At 40.8% G+C, this 12,400-nt stretch overlaps 1 long non-coding RNA gene across 1 annotated transcript; it reads left to right on the top strand.

Annotated features, from left to right (window-relative positions):
* The first annotated feature begins 266 nt into the window (after window positions 1-266).
* LOC140481911 (uncharacterized) lies at window positions 267-12,155 on the top strand. Its single transcript, XR_011961634.1, has 3 exons — window positions 267-477; window positions 10,772-10,879; window positions 12,070-12,155. It is a non-coding gene; the product is annotated as an uncharacterized lncRNA (long non-coding RNA).
* Window positions 12,156-12,400: the final 245 nt, after the last annotated feature.

Here is a 12,400-nt window from a genome sequence, read left to right as displayed (position 1 = left end):
TGTTACAATGCGAAGGGTGATCACGGGCAAGTGCACTGAGCAGCAGGCTAATTCCTGGCCTCCCACACTCCTGGGGAACTGTGCCTCATTCCAATCTTTCAGCACCTGCATAGCCAAGGATAGAGAGCAGACTATGGCTGTAAAGTGGGTGGTCCAGTCATTTCTGTCAACACCTCCAAGGCTTTGCATTAAAACCTGGTAGCATTTGAAGCACGGTGTTCCTTTAATGCCTTTCATTTCCAAGCATTGGAACTGTTATTTGATTCTCTACTTAATGTGCGGCTGTGGGTTTTTTTCCTGAAATCTGAAAGGAAGTTTTACAAGAAGCTGCTGATGCTATGTTATGACCAGAGCCTGGATGAAGTTCCCCAACTTGCTTCCGTTCTAACAGGATGCACCAAATTATTAAAGGTCCCAGATGAGGAGGGATGAAATGGCTACCCTTCGACATTCACCCAAATCCTTAATAGCAACAAGGTCAGTTTGAAAGAAGATCTGTCTTCCTTGTGGATATTTTTCTCTCAGGTCAAATGAATTTGTGCTTTAAAAGGAATTGAATTAAGCAGGCTTTCTTTAACTAACAGAAAAGTGAATTTATTAGATACTAAGCACATGAAGAAATAATAACGCAGCACATTTACACATAGATTAGAAATGATAGCTGAGACCAAAAACGATATAAGTTAGAAGGTAAATGGATCATGCTCTGTGAGTCATTTGTGAAGACTAGTTAGTGGAATGTTGATTATTGAACAATTGATTTTGGGATTCTTGACCTTACAGCTGAGTGGAAATCCTATTGACCTGTTCCTTGTTGCTGACTTGCTGGTTAGTTGACTTCTGTAACTCAAAGGGTGCAACTTTTGACAATCTGTAACGCAGAGATGACTAGTGCGGTTGTTCTTCAACTGCAACTTTCCCAGAACACTAGCGCTTGAACCAAATGAAGTCTGTAGCATAACAGCACATACAAGCACCTTAGCTTATGAACACAACTCCTTCCAGTAGCACACAAAGACCGGGATTGTACTGGCTTTTAATACCTGTTCTTGTGTATCTGTGACATGGGAAGACACAAACATGTCTCCTGTCCACACTGCTGCCTTTTCTCCCTTCATACCCATATCTCTGATATGCCCCAGGAGTTTATAGTTCAGTTTTGTAGTGCATTTCTGCCCTTTTTAAGTCCATCCCTCTGAAGCTTCTGTGAAATCTTCTCAGATGTGACATTCCAGGGCCTTTCTCAGATAGACACTGAATTTACATCTGCAGTTATATTTTGGTGGAATGTCCTATTTTTCAAAAAGAAATATTGCACTTATCAGTTCAATACATCAGTAAGTACTTCAGGAGTCCTCATAACATATCAGACATACTGTGGCAACCATAGCTTGATGGGTGAAACTGCTACTTCTGAATTAAAAAGCTTTGTCCTTCCCAGTGCCACAGCAGAAACTTGAGCTGTGAAATTTTGGTGAACACATTAATGCAACACTAAGGAAGTACTGCTCCATTGAATCAAATCTCTTGATCCAGTCTCTCTGTGAAATATCCCATGGACTATGTTGAAGGAGTACATTGAAGTGCTTCCTGGTGTTCTGGGCAACTTCTATCCCCGGTATTATAAAAGACAGATGAAAGATTCATGAAACTATTGTTGCTTACGGGTCAGAGTTGTGCCCAAGTTGGCTGTTGTATTTTCCATGTTACAACATTAAGTACACTTTAAGAGGACTTCATTGACTGAATTCCAGCATTTTCTTAATGACAGACATCAGGTCATCTGGACTATAGTTCCCTATTTTCTATCTCCTCCATTCTTGAATAATGCAATTGCATTTGCTAACTTTTAGGGAGTTCTCAGCAGTATCCCGGCCAACATTTCATCCTCAACCAACATCAACAAAACAGATTAGTGAGTCATGATCACATACTGTTTGATGTCTGTAAATTGACTGCCATTTTTCCCACAAAAAGTAGTGAGGACACTTCAAAAAACTACTTCAGTAACTGTGAAGTATTTGGGGAATTTTATGTGGTGAAGAACAATATATAGACATGTTTTACTTTCATTTAGAAAAAAAAATCCATCCATCAAAATATGGTAGCTATGTAGCACCTGAGATTAAGAATTGGGCTACTCACTGGGGATGGAATGTAGGAGCCTATGAGTATGGAGACTGATCCACCCACATAGCAAGAGTCATATCAGAGAATCCAATAAAGCAAATTTCCTTGAAGTTGAGCAAAAGAACCACAGGTGAGGTAAGGAGAAACAATATTGTTATAATCTGACATGTACTTTCTGACAGGAGGGTGAAACTTCACGATAAGTTACTAAACAATTCCACCGACCTTAGTGTCATCTGCAAATTTACTAACCCATCCTTCTACGCCCTCATCCAGGTCATTTCTAAGAATGACAAACATCAGTGCCCCAAAACAGATCCTTGTGGTACACCACTAGTAACTGAACTCCAGGATGAACATTTCCCATCAACCGCCACTCTCTGTCTTCTTTCAGCTAGCCAATTTCTGATCCAAACCGTTAAATCACCCTCAATCCTATCACTGTTAAGATTAATTACAGTTCAGCGACAAAAAATGAACACTTAGAGTTGTATGGTGCCGTAAGCAATCTTAGGAGTATAAAGGTGCTTTGCACCTGTTGGGATCGTCACTGCTTTTCTTTACTTTTCTCATTTATGATTTGGAACTGTGAGCCGAAGTTGAGAATTGAACTTTAAAATTTGAGCAGCAATTTGCTCTGTAAAGACGGACAGAGCAAACAAACTGATGCTTGTTGATGGGAATTGGCCTGGAAAGATAATTGCAAATTAATTATTATTCTAAGAACACTGCAGACATTTCAGCACCAGGATATGTTATGCTCAAGAATTGGCAGCTGGTTGAATGTTGCATTGGTCAATCCAGGAAAGGCTGGTGCTGGCCAGCCAAACCCAGACGATGTTAAAAAAGAAAGAGATACCATAGATGAACTGGTTTTGCCAGATTTCTTGGTTTGGGCAGAAGGCTGTGTGCTCAAAAGCTGCTGGATTGGGAACTTGTGTCTGAGCTATACTCTCTCTCTTGTTTTATATTCAGTTGATGAAAGTTCCTAGAAATGAATCCCAGTTTATAGGAACTAAGACAATTTTTCTTCAGAGTCTGCCGGAAGCAGTTTGCATTGACTCGTGACTTTGAAATTCAAGCAAGATACATTCCAATGTGCCTATGATAAAATGCATTGATCAAAGATTCCATAAAGACTTGATCCTCATCATTGAATTGGTTACTTTGTTTTATTTTCTTATTGATCCCCTAATTGTGCCTGTCTGCCTGTCTGTTTGAATTCTGTTATCCTAAAATTCTGGTCAGGAACAATCATCTTTCCCAAGATGGCTGCAGAGTTGGGCTCCTGAGCCAGAGCTTGTCCACTCCGTCTGCTTTTACTTTCCCCTTTCTTGTTTTTTGTCTTATTTTCTGTTTTCCTTACTTACCCCTTGAGCTCAAATGGCATCGGCAGCAGCATGGGGCCAGCATGGACCACAAGGGGACACAGCACAGACCTCGAGTGAGCCCTTACTTACTTTGCCACAGTGAGCACAGGACCTGGCATTAAAATTGGAAGCTATTACATCGGCGGAGGTGACATTAATGAGGTAGGCCCAGCAGCAATAGATAGCGCCTGAGGATCAGCAACTTCCTCTGGCTGGGTCCAGTGTAGACAGCAGTGAGGTGGAGGGATGGCAGTGTTGGCGTTGTTGATGGTGATGAGCTGGGTTCGGCCTCTTGGAGTCTTTAAGCTATACCTTTCTACATTTTTCCCTTATTCTTAAATTATTCAAAATGGCTCCAGATTGTGGTGCCATTGGAAAAGCTTTTCACCTTTTTACTGTTTTTCACACTGTAAAATATATTTGACAATAAATCATTCATTCATTCAATTGGGCAATTTTGAGGCTCATTGAAAGTTTTAATTTCACTGTGTTGTGAATTTTGATTTGATCTGTCTTGCTAACCCTGTATCATAATAAAGCCAATTAAGTGATAACTGTGGTAATGGAAGGGACACAGCTGCCAACTTGTGTTCAGAGAGGTCCCCCAAGCAGCAACATTAGAATGAGCAGATCACCTTTTATGTTAGCTGAAGAATCAATGTTTGTCAGGATATTGAACAAAAGTCCACTGCTCTTCTTCAAAATAATGCCTTTGGGTCAAAACAGAAAACAAGAGTAGGAGCAGGCCATTTGTCTCCCTGAGATGATTCGCTATTCATTATAACCATGGCTGATCATTCAACTGAGTGACCTGTTCCAGCTTTTGCCCCATACTCTGATCCCTTCAGCCCTAAGATCTATATCGAAGTCCTTCTTGAAAATATCCAATGTTTTGATCACAAACTGCTTTCTGTGGTGGAGAATTCTGCAGGCTCACCACTCTCGTGGGATTGCTCCTCATCTCACTCCTAAATGGCCCACCCCAAATGCTTAGACTGTGACCCCTGGTTTTGGACTTGGTTGGTCATCAGGAAAACCCTTCCCACATTTACCCTGTCCAATCTTGTCAAAACTTTATCGTTTCTGTGGGATCACCCTTCCTTCTTCTAAACTCTGGTAAATTTAGTCCTAACCAATCCAATCTCTCTTCATATGTCAGTCCTGCCATCCCAGGAATTAGTCTGGTAAATATTCATCACATTCCCTTCATTGCCAGAACATCCTTCCCGGATAAGGAGACCAAAACTGCACGCAATACTCCAAGTATGGTCTTACTAAGGCCCTGTACATTTGCAGCAAGGTATTCTTGCTCCTGTACCCAAATCCTTTTGCTGTAAAGGCCAACATACCATTTACCTTCTTCACCACCTGCATCTGCATGGTTACTTTAAGTGACTGATATACAAGGCCATTCATGTCTCATTGCACGTCCCCCTTTACCAATCAATGCCATTTAGTTAACAGTTGGCATTCTTGCTTTTGCTACCAAAGTGAAAAGCCTCATATTTATCCACATTTTATTTCATCTGCCATGCATTTTTCCACTTACTTAACATGTCCAAATCACACAGCGGCATCTCTGCATCATATCGGGGTTCACCATCCCACCCAGAATTGAATTGCCCGCAAACTTGGAGATATTACAGCTAGTTCCTTCATTTAAATTATTAATATGTATTGTGAATAGCTGGGATCCAAGCACTGATCTATGGGCACCCCACTAGTCATTGGCTGCCACTTGGAAAAGATCCGACTCTTTGTTTCCTGTCTGCCAACCAATTCTCTATCCTAACGAAGGGCTTTATGCCCGAAACGTCGATTCTCCTGCTCCTTGGATGCTGCCTGACCTGCTGTGCTTTTCCAGTGCCACACTCTCAATCTGATCTCCAGCGTCTGCAGTTCTCACTTTCTCCTAGTTCTCTATCCATGTAAGTACACTCCCTCCAATCCCATATGCTTTCATTCTACATGCTAATCTGTTTTATGTGGGACCTTATTGAAAGCCTTCTGAAAGTCCAAGCAAACCACATCAACTGGTTTCCCCTTATTAACTCTACTAATTACATCCCCAAAAAGATCAAGTAGATATGTCAAGCATGATGTGCCTGCCCTAAATCCACACTGACTTGATCCAATCCTGCTACCGTTTTCCAAGTGCTCTGCCAATATATCTTTTATAATGGACTCTAGCATTTTCCTGACTACCAATGTCAGGCTAGCAGCTCAATAGTTCCCTGTTTCCCCCCTAACTCCTTTTAAAATGTTACATTAGGTCCTCTCCAATCCACAGGAACTGTTTCCAGATTTGAAAGAATCTTGAAAGATGACCACCAATGCAGTCACTATTTCTGGGGCCTCTTACTTTAGAATGGGCCCTATTGCCCCTTAGGGATTTATCAGCCTTTCATCCAATCAATTTATGCAACACCATTTCCCAACAGATACTGATTTCCTCAGTTCTTCCTTCTCACCAAACCCTGTGCTCCCCAATATTTTTAGGATGGTATTTGTGTCCTCCGTTATGAATACAGAACCAAAGTAAATATTTAATTCGTCTGCCATCTCTTTGTTCCCCATTATAATGTCCCCAGTGTACCTGTCTGTAAGGGACATACCTTGTCTTCACTAATCTATTGGTCTTCACATACCTATTGAAGTTTTAACAGTCAGTTTGTATGTTCTCTACAAGGTTACTCTTGCACTCTATATTCACATTTATTCAATTACTTTGTTCTCCTTTCCTGAAATTTAAACTGCTCCAAATCCTCAGATCTGCTGCTTCTTTTGGTCGAATTGGTATGCCCCTTCCTTGGATCCAATACTATCCCTAATTTTCCTTGTTAGCCATGGCCTTTAGGGCACTGTTCCGGTTTAATTTTTGTGCCAGCCAGGAATTGTTGCAGTTTGCCTGCGCACTCTTTAAATGTTTGCCAATGCCTATCCACCATTGACCCTTGAAGTAATAGTTCCCCAATTGTCATAACCAGCTCGCAGATCTTTTATGTCAGACAAACAGACTTGCATTGGCATAGCACCTTTCAGAATCTTGGAACGTCCCAAAGCACACTATGACTAATTACACATCTTTTCGAACTGCAGTTGCTGTTAAGATGGCAAATGGTATCTAGGTTTTCAGTCTCATTTTAAAAAGTCCCTTTGAGAATGCAGCCATCTCCCTCAATGTTACACTGGAGAGTCAGTTTAGATTTTAGTGCTGAAGCCTTTGGAGTGGGACTTCAACTTGTCTGCATGTCTCAGATACTTATTAATGAGCTACGTGATGAGTCCATAAACAGTATGAATACCCAACAGAGTGTGCAGTGTAAGATTAATGATTATCAATGCAATCACCATCAACTTTATTGAGAAATCGGTGGCAGCTGATTAGAGGGAAGAAACCTCATTGGTCCATTTTGTAATCTAATAAAGCATTCGTATCTTAACAGAAGGAAAGTAGATGAAGGATAAATAATTTAGGGTAGGTAGAGTATTTACGCTATTTATCTCATTGCATCCCTCCTCTGTGGTGAGGTCAAAATGACATGATGAAATGAGAATGTTACATTCCATTGAACAGTATAGATCTTATGTTGAGTTTGAGGCTGGTGGTTTATTACATTATAAAAATCAAATACAGTATGTGGCAAGCAATGCTATCAAACATCTGCCTCAGGCACGGCAATCTCATAATCTTTCCCACTGTCTCCTCCATGGAAGGGGTGATTCACTCATTAACTGATGGTAGGATTAGCTCTCTCCAGTGTCGAGGGACCGCCTGCTTTACTCACACAGGATTGGATTAACCTCACTCGTAATACTATTAATAATCTATTACCAGAAGCCATGCCTGATCGATTTGCACTCTTGCTGCCACTAAGCAAGACTCTGAGAGGATCAATTTCCATAGGGGATTTACCAGTCTACCTTGAATTATCACCAGGTGTAGCAAGGTGGCATATTACTTACTCTGAGTTATATTTCAACAATTTTAACACCTCCCTCTTTGTAAGTTCATATTTTGGCACAAAGGTTTGTACAGAGAAAACATTCTATTCTACCAACCGTAGCTCCTAAAATGTTTGCTTTTTTTAATGGGAAATATTCCCTCCTGAAGGCACTGACTGAGACAGGGAGAGAGAAACAGATGGAATTAATGTGATGGAAAGAACCAATAGAGAACAAGAGAGAGAGGGGGAAAGAACAGACAGAAACAGAAGAAAAGAAAGAACAGGCATTTTAATTCAAGGATATTTTAAGTCCAGTGAAATGTTTTTGCATTGCAGTCACTGCTATGTAATGAAACACAACAGCCAATGTGTACACAGCAAGATTCCATTTATAGAGTCATAGAGATGTACAACATGGAAACAGATGCTTCAGTCTAACTCGTCTGCTGACTAAATATCCTAAACTAATCTAGTCCCATTTGTCAGCACTTGGCTCATATCCCTCTTTGCCCTTCCTATTCATATACCCATCCAGATGCCTTTTAAATGTTATAATTGTGCCAGCCTCACTACTTCCTCTGGCAGTTCATTCCATACATGCACCACCTTTTGCATGAAAATGTTTCCTCTTGGTTCCCTTGTACATTTTCTCCCCTCTGACCCTAAACCTCTAGTTTTGGACTCCCTCACCCCAAGGAAAAGACCTTGTCTATTTATCCTATCCATGCCCCTCATGATTTTGTAAACCTCTATAAGGTCACCCTTCAGCCTCCGACGCTCCATGGAAAACAGCCCCAGCCTGTTCAGCCTCTCCCTATAGCTCAAATCTTCCAACCCTGGCAACATCCTTGTAAATCTTTTCTGATCCCTTTCAAGTTTCACAACATCCTTCTGATAGGAGGGTTAATTATCAGATGTTTTTGATGATGTTGATTGAAAGAAAAATACTGTACATGTCACTGAAAAGCTATCTGCCTCAAATACTGAGAATCAAACTCTTCTTATTATCTTTAAAATAGGGGACATGGCTTAAGTTTCATGTGACAGGCAAGTTGAAAGACTGAAATAACCACAAGCTTGACCAAAGGTGGAGACTGAGGTGGCGGAGAGGTTTAGGGAAAGAATTCCAATCCTTCCTGTTAAACCATCGACTGTCATCACAAACAAAGACCTTCTGGCCTGGTGCTGGACCCACCATAACCTTGCACCCTCATTCTCCTTCACTAAATGGGGTCTGGCTCAGTCAGACATTGAGCGGGGAGAAAGGGAGACTCGGAAAATTGGATCAAGAATAAGAGTTGGGGCAGACTGATGACTGGAAAGACTGGGAATTTCAGAGTTTGAGCAAAGAAGGAGGGATGATGAGATCTGGGATCATCAAAATTGGGGTTAAGAGGAGAAAGGCACAAAGGCAACGTGGGATCAAGGAAAATGGGATTTAGATGTTTACGGAGACTGGAATCGGAGGTTTGGGAGAAACAAAGTTGAAGTCTGGGGAGGTTGCGCCTTCAGTGTAGAGATTTTGGGTGTGCTTAGGGACAGTATTTTGCGCAGTTAGAAACTTAGGCAGTGTGCTGAGCTGGACTAAGTGTGCAGAGATGAGCAACCAGTAACGAAGTCAGTGAAACCTGTAATTAAATAGTGAATAAGTGTTTCTCCTGTGGAAGAAAAGGAACATGGATTGTTGGCACTGATTTCAATGTAATAAATGAAATGGTTTCCATAAAAAGAAGGCAATATTTTCCAGCAAGTTACCATCCAGTGAAAGTGAAAACCAAACCTCTGAGTCTTTCACTCCATCTTCAGATCAGGTGTTCACTTCGTTATCTGCCACCATTTAAAACCAGTTTCCAATTCTATGTGGAAACTTTGTGTTCTCCTCTTCCCTGTTGCTGTTGCATTCACATCAAGCACTCTGCAATCTTTCACGATTATGTTGTTGACTACAGTTATTTTCACTATCTACCACCATACAGTAACATATTTATCTATTGACCCATCCACTAAATTCTATTCTCTGTTTACCTCGAATAGGCCAACACATTTCAAGGCAGGTCACCTATTCTTCAAGCTGAATTAAATGCAACATCTTCCCAACTGACTACAGATCCTCTTGCTACTGTTCTCCAATTTCTTTCCATGTCCTATGATTAACTGCTGTCTTTCATCATTTCCTGAAAGCCACGCTCTAACTGAGTATCTGATCAACACAAATGCAGCTCTGCTTTTCAGTCCCCCAAGCTCAGATTATCAACGATACTTCACAGAGAGACTATCAGAATGTAATTGCGTTTCAGAGGATGATCTTATTTAATACCCTATTACTGCAAATCTGGATTGCAAGGTGAATAATGAACATGAGACTGAGTTACAGGGAGAATAATAGATATGTAAGATTGTTTCTCAAGGAATAATAGGGTTACCTGAACTGATTTTGTAATTTTAATTTTTCAGCAAAGTGGTGTGGAAATCTAGAAAAAGGAAAAGTCTATTCATCTCCACAAGCCTATTCATTAGGATCCTAGCTGATATGACCTATATCCTACCAACTTCTTTCACATATCTCATTAACATCTTTGCTTCACAAAAGTTGCAAAATCGCAGATTTAAAATTCACAATTGATCTTGCTTCAATTACCATTTGCAGAATATAAAATCTGCGATCCACTCACTGTAAAGGTGTTTCCTAATTTCACTGCTAAAAGGTCTGGCTCTAGTCTTTGGGCAATTGTTTCCTAGTTCTAGATTGGAGCCAAGGAAAAAAATATTTTCTCTCTATATACCCTGTTTGTTCCTCTTAATAGCCAGAAAATTATGAACAAACTACACCTTACACTTCTAAATTCTGAAGTAGGCAACTCCAGCTTGTATTACATCTCCTTGTAAATTAAACTTTGGATAGCAGGTATCACTCTTGTAAACCTATGCTGCTTTCTCTCAAAGGCTAATATAATCTTCCTCAGGTATAAAACCTAGAACCGCTCATGGGTATTTCAGGTGTGGTCCAAGTAGCAAATCGGTATACTGAAGCTTGAATTCTGTTCTACCCTTCTGATTCTAATCCTCTACATATAATGGCAAGCCTTTTATTAGCCTTTTGGTCATTGCCTTTATCTCTTTGTGGCATCTTAATGATCTCCGATTTGAATGCCTAAGTCGCTTTGGACTCCCTGTTTTTAGATTTTCATAATTTTGAAAGTAGCCTTTTTGATAATCTTTAAGTCCAAAGTGGATGACCCCACAGTTGGCTGTCTTGAGATCTCTTGCTGCAGTTCCGCCCATTCACTTAATGCATCATTATCTCTTTATCTCTCGCCTCTCTAGACTAAGGCCAGTAAAGACTAAGAGGAAGAATTGTCAAGGGGAGGTTACTGAACATGATGGGACTGGTGGTTCTGAAGTGTATTCGCTTTAATGCGGGGAGTATGACAGGTAAGGCAGATGAATTTAGAGCTTGGATTTATACATACATCTATGATGTTGTAGCTATTATACAGACTTGGTTGAGAGAGGAATAAGACTGGCAGTTTAATGTTCCAGGATTTAGATATTTCAGGCAAGACAGTGATATAAATGAGGTGGGGGAGTTGAATTACTGAATAGGGAGAATATCACAGCTGTCCTGAGGGAGAACATTGTGGAGGGCTCAGCCATCAAGGTCAGAGGGGTAAGAGCCCAGGAATATGAAGCGTGCAATCACCTTGATGGATTGTACACAGACCTCCAACCAGACAGCAGGAGATAGAAGAATAGATATGCAGATAGATTATGGAAAAAGTAAAAATAACAGGGCTGTTGTGGTGGGGTGCTTTAACTTCGCCTATATTGATTAGGACTCCCTTAGCGTCAGGGGCTTGGATGGGGAAGAATATGTTAGGTGTATCCCAGGTTGTTTTTTGAAAACATGCAAATCATCCAACTAGGGAAAGGGCTATCCTTGGGCAGGAATGAGCCTGGCCCGGTGAACAAAGTTTCAGGAACAGTGACCATAGTTCTGTAAGTTTTAAGTTACTAATGGATAAGGACAAGAGTAGTCCTCAGATGAAAATGTTAAGTTTGCCGAAGGCTAGCTACCACAATATTAGACAAGAGCAGGGAATGTAGATTGGGGGCAGTTGTTTGAGGGTACATCCACACCAGTTGATTAGATTTCATGACCAGCACGCTCCTTTGAAAATGAAGGATAGCGATGGCAAGATTCAGGAACCTTGGATGACAAGAGAAAAAGACAGAGCCCTTGAAGATAGCAGAGAAGAACTCAAACAAGGAATTAGGAGCACTAAAGGTGTCATGAAATGTCTTTGGCAAACAGGATTAAGCAAAAACTCAAGGCATTTTATATATATATATATATTAGGTGCATGGGTTTAGCCAGGGGAAGGGCAGGTCCATTCAAGGACAAAGGAGGGAATTTATGTATGGAGCCAGAAGTAGCAGTTGAGCTCCTTAACGAATACTTTGCATTGGTATTCACAAAGGAGAAGGACATGGTGGATGGTGAGTCTCTGAGGGGTATGCTAATATTCTGGGACATGTCAATATAGAAAAGGATAATGTATTTTGAAAAAGCATTGAGGTAGTAAGTCCCCAGAACCTGATGCAAATCTTTGTATCCTCTTTAGTCACAGGAGAGGTCGCAGAGGACTGGAGAAAGCCCAACATTGTTCCTTTGTTTAAGAAGGGCAACTGGGACAATCTGGGAAATTACAGGCTGGTGAGTGTTACTTCAGTGGTAGGGAAATGACTGGAGAAGGTTCATAGGGACAACATTTACTCACATTTGGAAAATGTTATGAGCAATAGGCAGCATAGCTTTGTGTGGGGCAGATTGTGTCTCACAAACTTGATTGAGTTTTTTGAGGAAGTGACAAAGCTGATTGATGATACTAGGGTGGTAGATGTTGTTTACTCGGACTTTAGCAAGACCTTTGACAGGGTCCTCATGGCAGGTTG

Source organism: Chiloscyllium punctatum, chromosome 10, assembly GCF_047496795.1.
Source record: "Chiloscyllium punctatum isolate Juve2018m chromosome 10, sChiPun1.3, whole genome shotgun sequence".
Taxonomy (NCBI): domain Eukaryota; kingdom Metazoa; phylum Chordata; class Chondrichthyes; order Orectolobiformes; family Hemiscylliidae; genus Chiloscyllium; species Chiloscyllium punctatum.
This window is presented reverse-complemented; position numbering and strand designations above follow the sequence as displayed.